Source organism: Nicotiana tabacum, chromosome 5, assembly GCF_000715075.1.
Source record: "Nicotiana tabacum cultivar K326 chromosome 5, ASM71507v2, whole genome shotgun sequence".
Lineage (NCBI taxonomy): Eukaryota > Viridiplantae > Streptophyta > Magnoliopsida > Solanales > Solanaceae > Nicotiana > Nicotiana tabacum.
In genome coordinates this window covers 28,692,900-28,706,713 of record NC_134084.1, presented here as the reverse complement: position 1 = coordinate 28,706,713, position 13,814 = coordinate 28,692,900, and the positions used below count along the sequence as shown (strand labels likewise).

At 37.2% G+C, this 13,814-nt stretch overlaps 1 pseudogene; it reads left to right on the top strand.

Annotated features, from left to right (window-relative positions):
* Positions 1 to 7,948: 7,948 nt before the first annotated feature.
* Positions 7,949 to 12,562, top strand: LOC107774735 (desmethyl-deoxy-podophyllotoxin synthase-like; annotated as a pseudogene).
* Positions 12,563 to 13,814: the final 1,252 nt, after the last annotated feature.

The window sequence follows — 13,814 nt, the reverse complement described above, 5'->3', positions numbered from 1 at the left end:
GAAGAGTAGACATCCACCATAGTGTGATATTTATCATAACACTCCCCCTTGGATGTCCAAAGATAATGTGCCTCGTTAAAACTTTATTAGGAAAAAAAAAACTCTATGAAAAAAAAATCCTAGTGAAGGAAAAAGAGTACACATGTTTAGAAATACGCCTTTTGGTTGCCTCGTTAAAAACCTTGCAAGGAAAACCCAGTGGGACAAAACCTTGTAAGGAAAAAAGAGTACAACGCGTATTAACTCCCCTTGATTAGAGCATCAACTCACATCCTTGAGTCTTCGCATCCCAATTTTGTACACCAGTTTCTTGAAGATTGATGTTGGTAGAGATTTGGTGAACAAATCAGCCATATTATCACTTGAACGAATTTGTTGCACATTGATATCACCATTCTTTTGAAGATCATGTGTAAAAAATAACTTTGGGGAAATGTGCTTTGTCCTATCTCCTTTTATGAATCCTCCCTTCAATTGGGCTATGCATGCTGCATTGTCTTCATACAAAATTGTGGGTAGTTTTTCACACTTCAAACCACATTTGTCTCGTATAAGATGTATTATAGACCTCAACCAAATACATTATCGAATTGCTTCATGAATAGCAATTATCTCAGCATGATTAGAAGAAGTAGCCACGATTGATTGCTTAGTCGATCGCCAAGATATGGCAGTGCCGCCACATGTAAACACATAACCTGTTTGAGATCGAGCCTTATACGGGTCAGATAAATACCCAGCATCGGCATAACCAACAAGATCAGGATAGCAATCATTGCCATAAAATAAGCCCATATCGGTAGTCCCTTTTAGATATCGCAATATGTGTTTGATCCCATTCCAGTGTCTCCTTGTAGGAGCAGAGCTATATCTTGCAAGACATTAACCGAAAAAGTTATGTCAGGCCTTGTAGTGTTAGCAAGATACATTAGTGCACCAATTGCACTAAGATATGGTACTTAAGGACCAAGAAGCTCTTCATTCTTTTCTTGAGGTCGAAATGGGTCCTTATTCACATCAAGTGATCGAACAATCATCGGAGTACTTAATGGATGTGCTCCATCCATGTAAAACCGTTTCAATACCTTTTTAATGTAGGCAGATTGATGAACAAAAATCCCATTTGTCAAATGTTCAATTTGCAAATCGAGACATAATTTTGTATTTCCGAGATCTTTCATCTCGAATTTCTTCTTTAAATAATCAGTTGCCTTTTGGAGTTCTGTAGGAGTTCCAATAAGGTTTATGTCATCAACATATACGGCAAGTACAACAAATTCCGATGTTGTTTTCTTTATAAAAACACATGGACAAATGGCATCATTTATATAACCCTCCTTTAATAAATACTCACTAAGACGGTTATACCACATTCTTCCTGATTGCTTTAGACCATACAAAGATCTTTGCAATTTGATTGAAAATGTTTCCCGGGAATTTGAATTCTGTGCGTTAGGCATTTTAAATCCCTCGGGAATTTTCATGTATATCTCATTATCAAGTGAGCCGTAAAGGTAGGCTGTAACTACATCCATTAAATGCATGTCAAGCTTTTCATGGACAACAAAACTAATGAGATAACGGAATGTTATAGCATCCATAACAGGAGAATATGTATCTTCATAATCGACACCAGGCCTTTGTGAAAATCCTTGTGCAACAAGGCGTGCCTTATATCTTTGTACCTCATTTTTCTCATTCTGTTTGCATACAAAGACCCATTTGTAGCCAACAGGCTTAACACCATTAGGTGTTTGGACTACAGGCCCAAAAATTTCACGTTTTGCAAGTGAACTTAACTCTAATTGGATTGCTTTGCCATTTTGGCCAATCAGGTCTTTGTCGACATTCTCCAACAGATTGAGGTTCAAGATCCTCACTTTCTTGCATAATGCTATATGCAACATTATATGCAAAGATGTAATCTGCCACTATATCCATTCGATTCAAATTTGTCTCAATATCGATTGGATTTATTGATAGTTCCTTATTTTATTGAGTCTCAGGTTCATTGATTTCCTCATGAATCTCAGGATTGGTTAAATCGTGGATTTCTTTATGAGACTCTTTCGTAGTGTCATCTTGATCATTTGTTTTTCTTTTTCTAGGATTTTGATCCTTAGAACCTAATGGTCTGCCACGTTTTAGGCGTGCTTTTGACTTATTAGCTATGACACTAGAAGATTGTCCAATAGGGACATCAATACGGATTGGAACATTCTCTGCAGGGATATGTGATTTTGTTATTCTTTTCAAATCCGTAAATGCATCTGGCATTTGATTTGCTATTTTCTACAAATGGATAATCTTTTGCATCTCTGTGTCACAAATAGATGCACATGGATCAAGATGAGACAATGATGTATTTTTCCACAAAATTTCACGTTTTGTTTCACCAATTTCTCCCCCTAATTTTGGGAAAAATGCCTCATCGAATCGACAATCTGCACAACGAGCAGTGAACAAATCTCCCGTTAATGTTTCAAGGTAACGAATAATGGAGGGTGATTCAAACCCAACATATATTCCTAACCTTCTTTGGGGACCCATCTTGGTGCGATATGGGGGTGCTACAGGCACATATACAGCGCATCCAAAAATTCTTAGATGAGATATATTAGGTTCATGACCCAAAACTAATTGCAACGGGGAATATTTGTGATAATTTATCGGTCTGAGATGAATTAGCATTGCTGCATGTAAAATGGCGTGACCCCAAACAGAAGTGGGCAACTTCGTTTTCATGAGTAACGGTTTTGCTATCAATTGCACACGTTTAATTAAAGACTCTGCAAGGTCATTTTGAGTGTGAACATGAGCTACAGGATGTTCCACTTTTATCCCAGTTGATAACCAATAATCATTTAATGCTTGGGATGAAAACTCAGCAGCATTATCAAGTCTAATAGACTTAATTGGATTATCGGAAAATTGTGCCCGTAATCGGATTATTTGTGCCATTAATTTTGCAAACGCGAGGTTGCGAGATGACAATAGGCATACATGAGACCATCTAGATAATACATCTATTAAGACCATAAAATATCTAAACGACCCACTAGGTGGGTGAATAGATCTACAAATGTCCCATTGTATACGTTCTAAAAACGCAGGGGACTCAATCCCAACCTTTGTTGGTGATGGTCTTATAATTAACTTGCCTTGATAACAAGAAGTGCAAGAAAATTCATTGTTTAAAAGAATTTTCAAATTCTTTAATGGATGCCCATTTGTCTTTTCTATGATTCGTCTCATCATAATTGATCCAGGATGGCCCAATCGATCATGCCAAAAATACAAAAGTATTGTAAGCAGTAACCTTTTGGTTTAAGGTAGAATGTGCCTCAATTGCACTAATTTTTGTCCAATACAGGCCACAAGATAAAGATGGGAACTTCTCAATAATTCTTTTCTGGCCAGAGACATTCTTGGTAACGATGAGATATTCCATATTATTCTCATCTATTGTCTCAATATGAAATCTATTTTTGCGGATATCTTTAAAACTCAACAAGTTCCTCTTGGACTTGGAGGAGAACATTGCATTCTCAATGATAATTATTGTTCCCATAGGTAGAGTTATAGTAGCTCTTCCAGAGCCTTCAATTAGATTACTACTACCAGAAATTATAGTAATATCTGCCTTACATATACTTAAATGAGAGAAATATTTCTTCTCTTTGAATATTGTATGTGTCGTACATGAATCAATTAAACAAATATTTTTATAATTGAACTTAGATCCAAATTTGCTTTGAAAGATATCCATATTTTCTTCCCATAGTTTGACATACAAAAGAAGTATATGAATGAATATTAGTATTTTTAGAGAAAAATGGAAAAGAAATAAAGTTAAACCAATAATTCAATAGTAGCCTATAATGCATTTTCTGGCAAATTCTAATTATTATACAAATAATTACGCAAAAAAATAATACAAGTACACATATGACTAATACAACTACAACAAATTTATTTACAAGTATAAATTATTTGCGTTTTCCTACACATTGTATGAAACATAACTGATCCGTGTAAGAAAAGAACATACTCATAAAAACAAATTGAGGGTGAAGTAACAAAAGTTGTTCCAGGGTGCTTGTAAACCTTTTCTTAAAGAGAATTAAAGCAATGTATAGGAAAGTTAAAACCGTTAAAAGATCACTGAGACTAGAGTACTAATTAATAGGATATTACTCATTGTTTTGTTCAGCCACAAGTAGAAGAGAAATCAACTGAGAGTACTTTATGAAGCCTTTCTCTCGGTACTGCTGTTGTAAGACCCTATTGGAAGCATGAAACGTTGTAAACGTTTTTTTTCAAGCATATCATAGTCACTGATATTATCTCCACAGAGTTTCAATTTGGAAGTAATTCTAAACATAACAGAATTGTATTCAGAAACAGACTTAAAGTCTTGAAGCCTAAGATGGGCCCAATCATATCGTGCTTGTGGAAGAGTGACCAACTTTAAGTTGTCATATCTTTCCTTTAAACCATTCCACAAAACAAATGGATCTTTCACTGTGAGATATTCAATTTTCAACCCTTCATCAAGGTGATGATGCAAGAAAATCAAGGTCTTAACACAGTCTTGTGTAGATGCTTTATCTTTATCTTTAATGGCGTCTCCAAGACTCATTGCATCTAAATTGATTTCAGCATCCAATACCCATGTCATATAGTTCTTGCCCGAAATTTCAAGGGCAACGAACTTTCTTTTCATAATATCAGACATTTTAAAAAAATACAAATTTGAGAAAAATTATACCTTAATTTTCTCAAAGATCTTCTTGAGATGGTAGAGCCTCGTGCTGATAACGTGTTATAAAATATAACCCAAAATAACAATATAGAACAAGCAAAACAAACTAAGAGATATAGATAGAAAGAGAGGAAGAAAGATTCTTATTTTTTCTTCAATTGTGTGTATTTTCCTATCTATTACAAGGCCTTTATATATGCATAAAAAGTGAAGAAAATATGTCATGGAATATGTCATTGAACATACAAAATATGTCATTGAATATGTCATTAAGCATTTGAGATGAAGATCATGGAAGAAGAGTAGACATTCACCATAATGTGATATTTATCGTAACACTCCCCCTTTAAACGGTGCCATTATTTATAAAAGTAAAAATATTCTGAAGCAATACCTGGCTCTGGTCTCCATTTCTTATAGACTTATTTGTTCCAGGCTTCCAGCCGATAAATATTCCAAAATCCACCGAACATAACAACATAAAAGACGAAATTTCCATATATTTCTACGTTTAATATACGACTTAATTTGTTCGACGCGTTTTTTTCATTTCTTTTTTGTGCCCCCCCCCCAACCTAACTCCCTTTTCCTCCTATCCCATTTCTTGGATCTTCTATAAAGTCTTGTCAAGAAGCGATAAATTAGACACAAGTAAAGGAGTCATTACCAACCTCTCTGAGTTATTAAGTCAATTACTTCTGATATGGTGTTCATCTCATTCAAATGAGTTGGTAGTCAATTTTGTTGACTTGATTTGGTTTAGTAGCCAACCTTGTTGAATTTGTATAATTTGATAGCCAATTTTATTGACATTGGTTTGGTTTGGTAGCCAACCTTGTTGAAATTGTGAAAAGAGTGTGTAAATTGTCAAATATTGTAGGCTTTAAAGAGTGAAGTTTTGGCTATAAAAGGAGAGCTTTAACTCTCATTTCTATACACCAACAAAGAGAGAAAAGAGAGAGCAAGGTATTCCATAAACTATAAGAAAATAGTTTGTGAAGAAAAATAGAGTGTGAGAGATATTGTAGTGAGGTGGAAAAAGCAAAAGAGTGTTTATTTCTTTTGAGGGTGTAGTGGTCTTAGGAGTATTTTTTACTCGTTACTACACAGTGTAAAATTCCTCGCTATAGTGATATCAGTTGCTCTTCTTGGCCGTGGTTTTTTCCCTTATTCAGAAGGGTTTCCACGTAAAATCTTGGTGTCATTATTGCTGCATTTCTATTCTTGCTGATTTAACCATAACTTAGTGTTCTGCGTTTATCACTAATACCGTGAATACTATTTTTACGGGGTTTATTCCCAATAAGTGGTATCAGAGCCAAGGTTCTGTCTGAGTATGCTCTGTGGTTGCAGCACAGTCTGAACTTCCACATCAGAAAAGAATTACTTTGGTCTCCTAATAAATAGTATTTGTATTTGTGATAAACAATGGAAGCCAACACTAGTAGAATGGTTACCTTGAATGACACAAATTATGCCATTTGGAAGGGCAAAATGGAAGATTTGCTCTATGTCAAGAATTTTCATCAACCTGTCTTCGCCACTGTAAAGCCTAATAATAAATCAGATGAAGTGGAATCTGTTACACAGGCAGGTTTGCGGCTTTATTAGACAGTGGGTTGACGATAATGTTTTGAACCATATTTCTGGGGAGACACATGCTCGGACCCTATGGGAGCACCTTGAAAGTTTGTATGCTCGGAAAACTGGAAACAACAAGATGTTTTTGATAAAGCAGATGTTGGGTTTAAAATACCACGATGGTTCCGCGATGACAGATCATCTGAATATTTTTCAGGGGATCATGAACCAGTTATCTGCTATGGGCATTAAAGTTGATGAAGAAATTCAAGGCTTGTTTCTACTTGGTTCCCTACCAGATTCTTGGGAAATTCTTAGAACTTCATTATCAAATTCTGCTCCGGATGGTGTAATCTCTATGGATCTTGCCAAGAGCAACCTTCTAAATGAAGAGATGAGAAAAAAATCTCAGGGTTCCTCCTCATCAGATGTCTTAGTGACTGACTCTAGGGGGAGAAGCAAGAATCGGGGTTCTCAAAATAGAGAACATAATAGAAGCAAATCCAGAAGCAGACTTAAAGATATTGAGTGTTATCATTGCGGGAAGAAATGACACACAAAGAAGTTCTGCCAGATTTTGAAAAAGGAGAATAGAGACAAGGAAGAACAGAAAGAAGATGGCAATCGTGTGGCCACCGTCACTACAGAAGATCTTGTTACAGTCCTTGATGTAGATCTGATAAATATTGCTTGTGATGAGTCAAGCTGGGTTGTGGACAGTGGTGCCGCATCTCATGTGACATCAAGGAAGGAATTTTTCTTATCATATACTCAGGGTGACTTTGGAACTCTAAGTATGGGTAATGAGACTGTATCTAGGGTGGCTGGTGTTGGAACGATTTGTTTGGAAACTAGTATTGGAACTAAACTAGTTTTAAATAATGTAAAGCATGCACCTGATGTTCGTTTGCACTTCATCTCTGTTGGTATTTTGGATGATGAGGGATATGTCAATACCAATAGTGCTGGAAAGTGGAAGCTCACTAAGGGCTCCATGATTGTGGCTCGTGGGAAAAAGCGTCGTGGTCTATACTGGACTACATCCTCTACCTGTGTTGATATGGTGAATACCGTTGAGAGCCATAACTCTTCAACGTTATGGCATAAGAGGCTTAGCCACATTAGCGAGAAAGGACTAAATGTTTTGGCCAAGAAGAAATTGTTGTCAAATTTTGAAAGTGCAAAATTAGAAAAATGTGAGCACTGCTTGGCTGGAAAACAAAAAAGAGTTTCTTTCTAGTCTCATCCTCCTTCAAGAAAGACAGAGTTGCTTGAGTTGGTGCATTCAAATTTATGTGGTCCAATGAAGACAAGAACTTTGGGTGGTGCACTTTATTTTGCTACCTTTATTGATGATTGTTCCAGGAAACTTTGGGTCTACATCTTGAAGACTAAAGACCAAGTGTTGGGTGTCTTTAAGCAGTTTCAGGCTTCAGTTGAAAGAGAAACTGGAAAGAAGCTGAAGTGTATTCGTACTGATAACGGTGGTGAATATTGTGGACCGTTTGACGAATACTGCAAACAATAGGGTATCAGACACTAGAAGACTCCTCCTAAGACTCCTCAGCTTAATGGTTTAGCAGAAAGGATAACAGGACATTGATGGAAAGAGTCAGATGTTTGCTTTCTGAAGCAAAGTTGCCGAATTCCTTTTGGGGTGAGGCTTTGTTGACCGCCACACATGTTATTAATCTATCCCCTGCGGTTGCTTTGCAAAGTGATGTTCCAAACAAAGTTTGGTATGGAAAGGATGTCTCCTATGACCACTTGAAAATGTTTTGTTGCAAAGCTTTTGTACATGTGCCTAAAGATGAGAGGTCAAAATTAACTGCCAAGACAAGGCAGTGCATCTTCATTGGTTATGGCCTTGATGAGTTTGGTTACAGGCTATATGATCCAATTGAGAAGAAGGTTATGAGAAGCCTTGATGTTATCTTCGTGGAGGATCAAACCATTGAAGATATTAACAAAGCAGAGAAGTTAAAATCTTCAAGTTCTGAAAGTTTAGTTAGTCTTGATCAAGTTCCTCATAAAAATGGGGATGACACTGGTGGGCTCAATGATGATGGTGATGCCCAGAACCATATTCCAGATCAACATATTGATGGTGATGGGGATAACAATGCTAATATTGATGAGATAGATGCTCCTACTCACGAAGCTGTGGACGAGTTAGATATTCCACTCAGGAGGTCTTCTAGACCTCGTACTCCTTCCTCCCGTTATTCACCCAATGAATATGTATTACTCACTGATGGGGGAGAACCAGAATGTTATGCGGAGGCTATAGAAGATGAGCACAAGGATCAATGGATTGAAGCCATGCAAGATGAGATGAAATCTCTGCTTGAGAACCATACTTATGAGTTGGTGAAATTGCCTAAGGGCATGAGAGCTTTGAAGAACAAGTGGGTATTCAAAGTTAAAGCTGAAGAACATAGTTTGAAGCCCAGATACAAAGCTAGATTGGTTGTCAAGGGATTTGGTCAAATGAAAGGTATTGACTTTGACGAAATATTTTCTCCTGTCGTGAAAATGTCCTCCATTCGGACAGTTCTTGGTTTGACTGCTAGTCTTGATTTGGAGATTGAGCAAATGTATGTGAAGACTGCTTTTCTTCACGGTGACTTAGAAGAGGAGATTTATATGGAACAACCTGAAGGCTTCAAGGCAAAAGGTAAAGAAAATCTTGTATGCAAACTTAAGAAGAGTCTATATGGATTGAAGCAAGCTCCCAGACAGTGGTACAAGAAGTTTGAGTCTGTTATGGGGGAGCAAGGCTACAAGAAGACTTCTTCAGATCACTGTGTGTTTGTACAAAGATTTTCTGATGACGATTTTATCATCCTCTTGCTATATGTGGATGATATGTTGATTGTGGGCAGGAATTCTTCTAAGATTGACGAGTTGAAGAAAAAGTTGAATAAGTCTTTTGCAATGAAAGAGTTGGGTCATGCTAAGCAGATTTTGGGCATGAGAATTACTCGTTCGAGAAACGAAAGGAAGCTTTACTTGTCAAAGGAGAAGTACATAGAATGTGTACTGGAGCGCTTCAATATGAAAAGTGCTAAGTTGGTTCGCACACCTCTTCCTGGTCATCTGAAGTTGAGCAAGAAGATGTGTCCAACAACAACGGAGGAAAAAGAGAGAATGGCCAAGATTCCTTATTCCTCTGCCGTTGGAAGTTTGATGTATGTAATGGTATGCACTCGACCAGATATTGCTCATGCAGTCGGTGTTGTTAGCAGATTTCTCGAAAATCCAGGAAAAGAGCATGGGGAAGCTGTAAAGTGGATACTCAGGTATCTAAGAGGAAGCTCACGTGAATGCTTATTTTTTAGAGGATCAAATCCAATTTTGAAGGGCTATACAGATTCTGATATAGCAGGTGACCTTGATAACAGAAAATCCACTACTGGATATTTGTTTACTTTTTCAGGGGGAGCTATATCATGGCAGTCGAAGTTGTAGAAGTGTGTCGCACTATCTACAACTGAAGCGGAGTATATCGTGGTTACTGAAGCTGGCAAATAGATGATATGGCTCAAGAGATTTCTTCAAGAACTTGGATTGTGACAGATGGAGTATGTTGTCTATTGCGATAGTCAGAGTGCAATAGACCTGAGCAAAAACTCCATGTACCATGCGAGAACAAAACACATTGACGTCAGATATCATTGGATTCGTGAGCAAGTGGAGAACGAATCACTTCAAGTCAAAAAGATTCACATGAGTGAAAATCCTGCAGATATGTTGACCAAGGTGGTACCAAGAGACAAGTTCGAGCTATGCAAAGAACTTGTCGGCATGCACTCAAACTAGAAGACAATGCTACCTCCTCTAGATGAATGAGGCTGGAGGGGGAGATTGATATGGTGTCCATCTCATTCAAATGAGTTGGTAGCCAATTTTGTTGACTTGGTTTGGTTTGGTAGCCAACCTTGTTGAATTTGTATAATTTGGTAGCCAATTTTATTGACTTGGTTTGGTTTGGTAGCCAACCTTGTTGAAATTGTGAAAAGAGAGTGTAAATTGTCAAATATTGTAGGCTTTAGAGAGTGAGATTTTGGCTATAAAAGGAGAGCTTTAACTCTCATTTCTATACACCAACAAAGAGAGAAAAGAGAGAGCAAAGTATTCCATAAACTATAAGAAAATAGTTTGTGAAGAAAAATAGAGTGCGAGAGATATTGTAGTGAGGTGGAAAAAGCAAAAGAGTGTTTATTTCTTTTGAGGGTGTAGTGGTCTTAGGAGTATTTTTTACTCGTTACTACACAGTGTAAAATTCCTCGCTATAGTGATATCAGTTGCTCTTCTTGGCCGTGGTTTTTTCCCTTATTCAGAAGGGTTTCCACGTAAAATCTTGGTGTCATTATTGCTGCATTTCTATTCTTGCTGATTTAACCATAACTTAGTGTTCTGCGTTTATCACTAATACCGTGAATACTATTTTTACGGGGTTTATTCCCAACAAGTGGTATCAGAGCCAAGGTTCTATCTGAGTATGCTCTGTGGTTGCAGCACAGTCTGAACTTCCACATCAGAAAAGAATTACTTTGGTCTCCTAATAAATAGTATTTGTATTTTACATCAGCTGGCTGGAAGCTCTCTGCCCCATGTTGCACTCAAGGAATTAGCTGAGAAACATGGACCTTTGATGCACCTAAAACGTAGGCGAACGTTCAACTATTGTCATATCATCTTATAAGATGCTGAAAGAAGTAATGAGAACAAGCGATAACACATTTGCATATAGGCCGGAAATTCTTGTCTCAAACACCGTTACATACAATAATAGAGACATTGTCTTTGCTCCATATGGTGATTACTGGAAACAAATGCGTAAATTTTGCATGCTAGAGCTCCTAAGTCCGAAAAGGGTTCATTCGACTTATCCTCTAATGGAGGAAGAGATTTTGCGCTTAGTTACATCCATTAAGGCATCGGCTGCAGGTGGTACGCCAATCAATATGAGTGAATGTCTTTACTCGCTCACTTATGCTATTATTTGCAAAGCTTCAGTTGGAATGGCCTGCAACAATTCGGACTCATTGATTTTTGCAATAAAAGGCATGGCAACTCTCGCAGGAATTTTCAATATCTTAGATTTGTTCCCGTCCCTCAAGTTTCTTGAGTTCACCATAGGATCCAAGCAAAAGATAGTTAAAATGCATCAAGAATGTGATCTCCTTCTTGAAGAAATTGTTCGCGAACATGAAGCTATCATAGAAAGAAATAACGGTGAGCCCCTTGATCAAGAAGATCTTTTGCACCTTCTTTAATTTCAGGCTTAAAGACAAGGAGAGCCACAACTTTAAGATCCCGATAACAAGAGATAACATCAAAGCTATAGTATTGGTACGTAATACCTAGATCTTCATGTCAATCTCTTCCCCCTTTTCTTCTTCTTAAAAAAGTATTTACTATGTATTATTTATTTTTGGCTACAAATGAACCCTAAATTGCTTATCGATTGAGCACCTACAGGATATGTTCGCTGCTGGAACTGTGACATCAGCAACTACACTTGAATGGGCTATGTCTGAAATAGTGAAGAATCCAACTGTCATGAAAAAAGTGCAAGCTGAAGTCAGAGAGATCTTGAAAGGAAGAAAAATAGTTGATCAATATGATATTCAGAATCTGAAGTACCTGAAATTGGTAGTTAAGGAAACTCTAAGGCTTCATCCTCCTGGCCCATTGTCTTTACCTAGGGAATCAATTGAGCAGTGTGAGGTTAAAGGGTATATCATACCTAATAAAACTATAGCACTAGTGAATATGTGGGCAATGGGAAGGGACCCTCAATATTGGAATGATCCAGAGAAATTTGAGCCCGAGAGGTTCAATAACGATATTGAAGGATCAACTCCTTTTGAGTTCTTGGGATTTGGATTTGGGAGAAGAGCTTGTCCAGGAATATCATTTGGTACAGCAACCCTTGAGCTCACTCTGGCTAGACTACTATACCATTTTGACCGGAAACTTCCTAATGGTATGAATTCAGAGGATTTAGATATGACAGAGAAATTTGGTGCTAATGTTGTAAGGAAAAACAACTTATACTTAATTGCTTCACCAAATTATTAATTATTCGACCCTAACTCTCTAACTGGTACGATTTGGTTTCCACAAAATTAGTTGCCTAGTGTGTTAAGTATAATAAAGATAAGTCGTTGAGTACTTTCTCTTTTGGTTTCTTTATTTTTCCTTATTATTTGTACTCCTCATGTACTGGCTGGTTGATCATGGTGTAATAAACTGCAATTTTATTATATGAGGTTGGGCATGTAATATTATCTTTGTTTTATGGAATTTGCCTTTGTGATATAGCATTTTCTTTGTTATCGTCTACAAACGGAAGGATCAATGCACTTGGGAGTCTTCTAGTTGATGTAGTCAGGAATAGAAAGTACGTACTGGTGACTCATAATTCATAGTCCACTTACTTTTATTTGACTATTTATTTTCTTTTTCCAAAATAAAAAAATAGTTGCTAAAATTTTCTCATGATGCACCTATGCATTCCTAAAACTGTAGTCCCACATAACAAATTCACAATGTAATTGTTACGATCCAAAATTTAGCCTATCGTGGTACTAGGCAAGCCGACACCTTAAAACTTGTCCAACACTTTTAAATGAAAAAAAGAAAGAAATAACCCAGGTTTAAATCATTAAAACTCACATAAACTGGATAGAAAGTCGAAACTCAATACGGAAATTCCCAAGACCAGAGTGTCACTGAGTACATGAAAATCTATATAAAAAAGTCTGAAAATACTATCTATGAAACGCTGAAACTAAATACATAAAGCTGAAAGATAGGGAGGGAGAGTCAAGGTCTGCAAACGCCGGACAGTTACCTTGAAATCTCCAAATGATCAAACTGCGCAGATAATCAACAACTACCGTGTCCGGAAACACCTGGATCTGCATTGGAAGTGCAGAGTATAGCGTGAGTAACAACTCAGTAAGTAACAAGACTAACTATTGGATTGAAAGTAGTGACAAGCTTCACGAATGCAGTTCAATTGCAGAAAATTACAATATAGGAAAATAGGCATACTTTCATGTTCGACAGATAAAGCTAAAATAGTTAATTCATGTCAAGTTCAATTGAAACAGGATATAGTATCTCTCAGAAATTTTATGACAGTGATATATGTCAGCCGAAGTACAACAATAATGAAATGAAGTACATATTCTTAGAGTACCGTCTCTCAGTCCTCCCATCGCTCCAACCTCATAGTCACTCATTCTTCACAATCTCTCATTTCTCCGAGACATTTGGCACTCGCGCTCGGCACTCAGTAGGCACCTGCGCTCACTAGGGGTGTATAGACTCCAGAGGGGCTCCTTAAGCTCAAGCGCTATAACAAACCAATCATGGCATATCAATAAAACATGTTACAGCATGCAACCCGCTTCCATAAATATCCTCACAATCAGGCCCTCAACCTCACTTA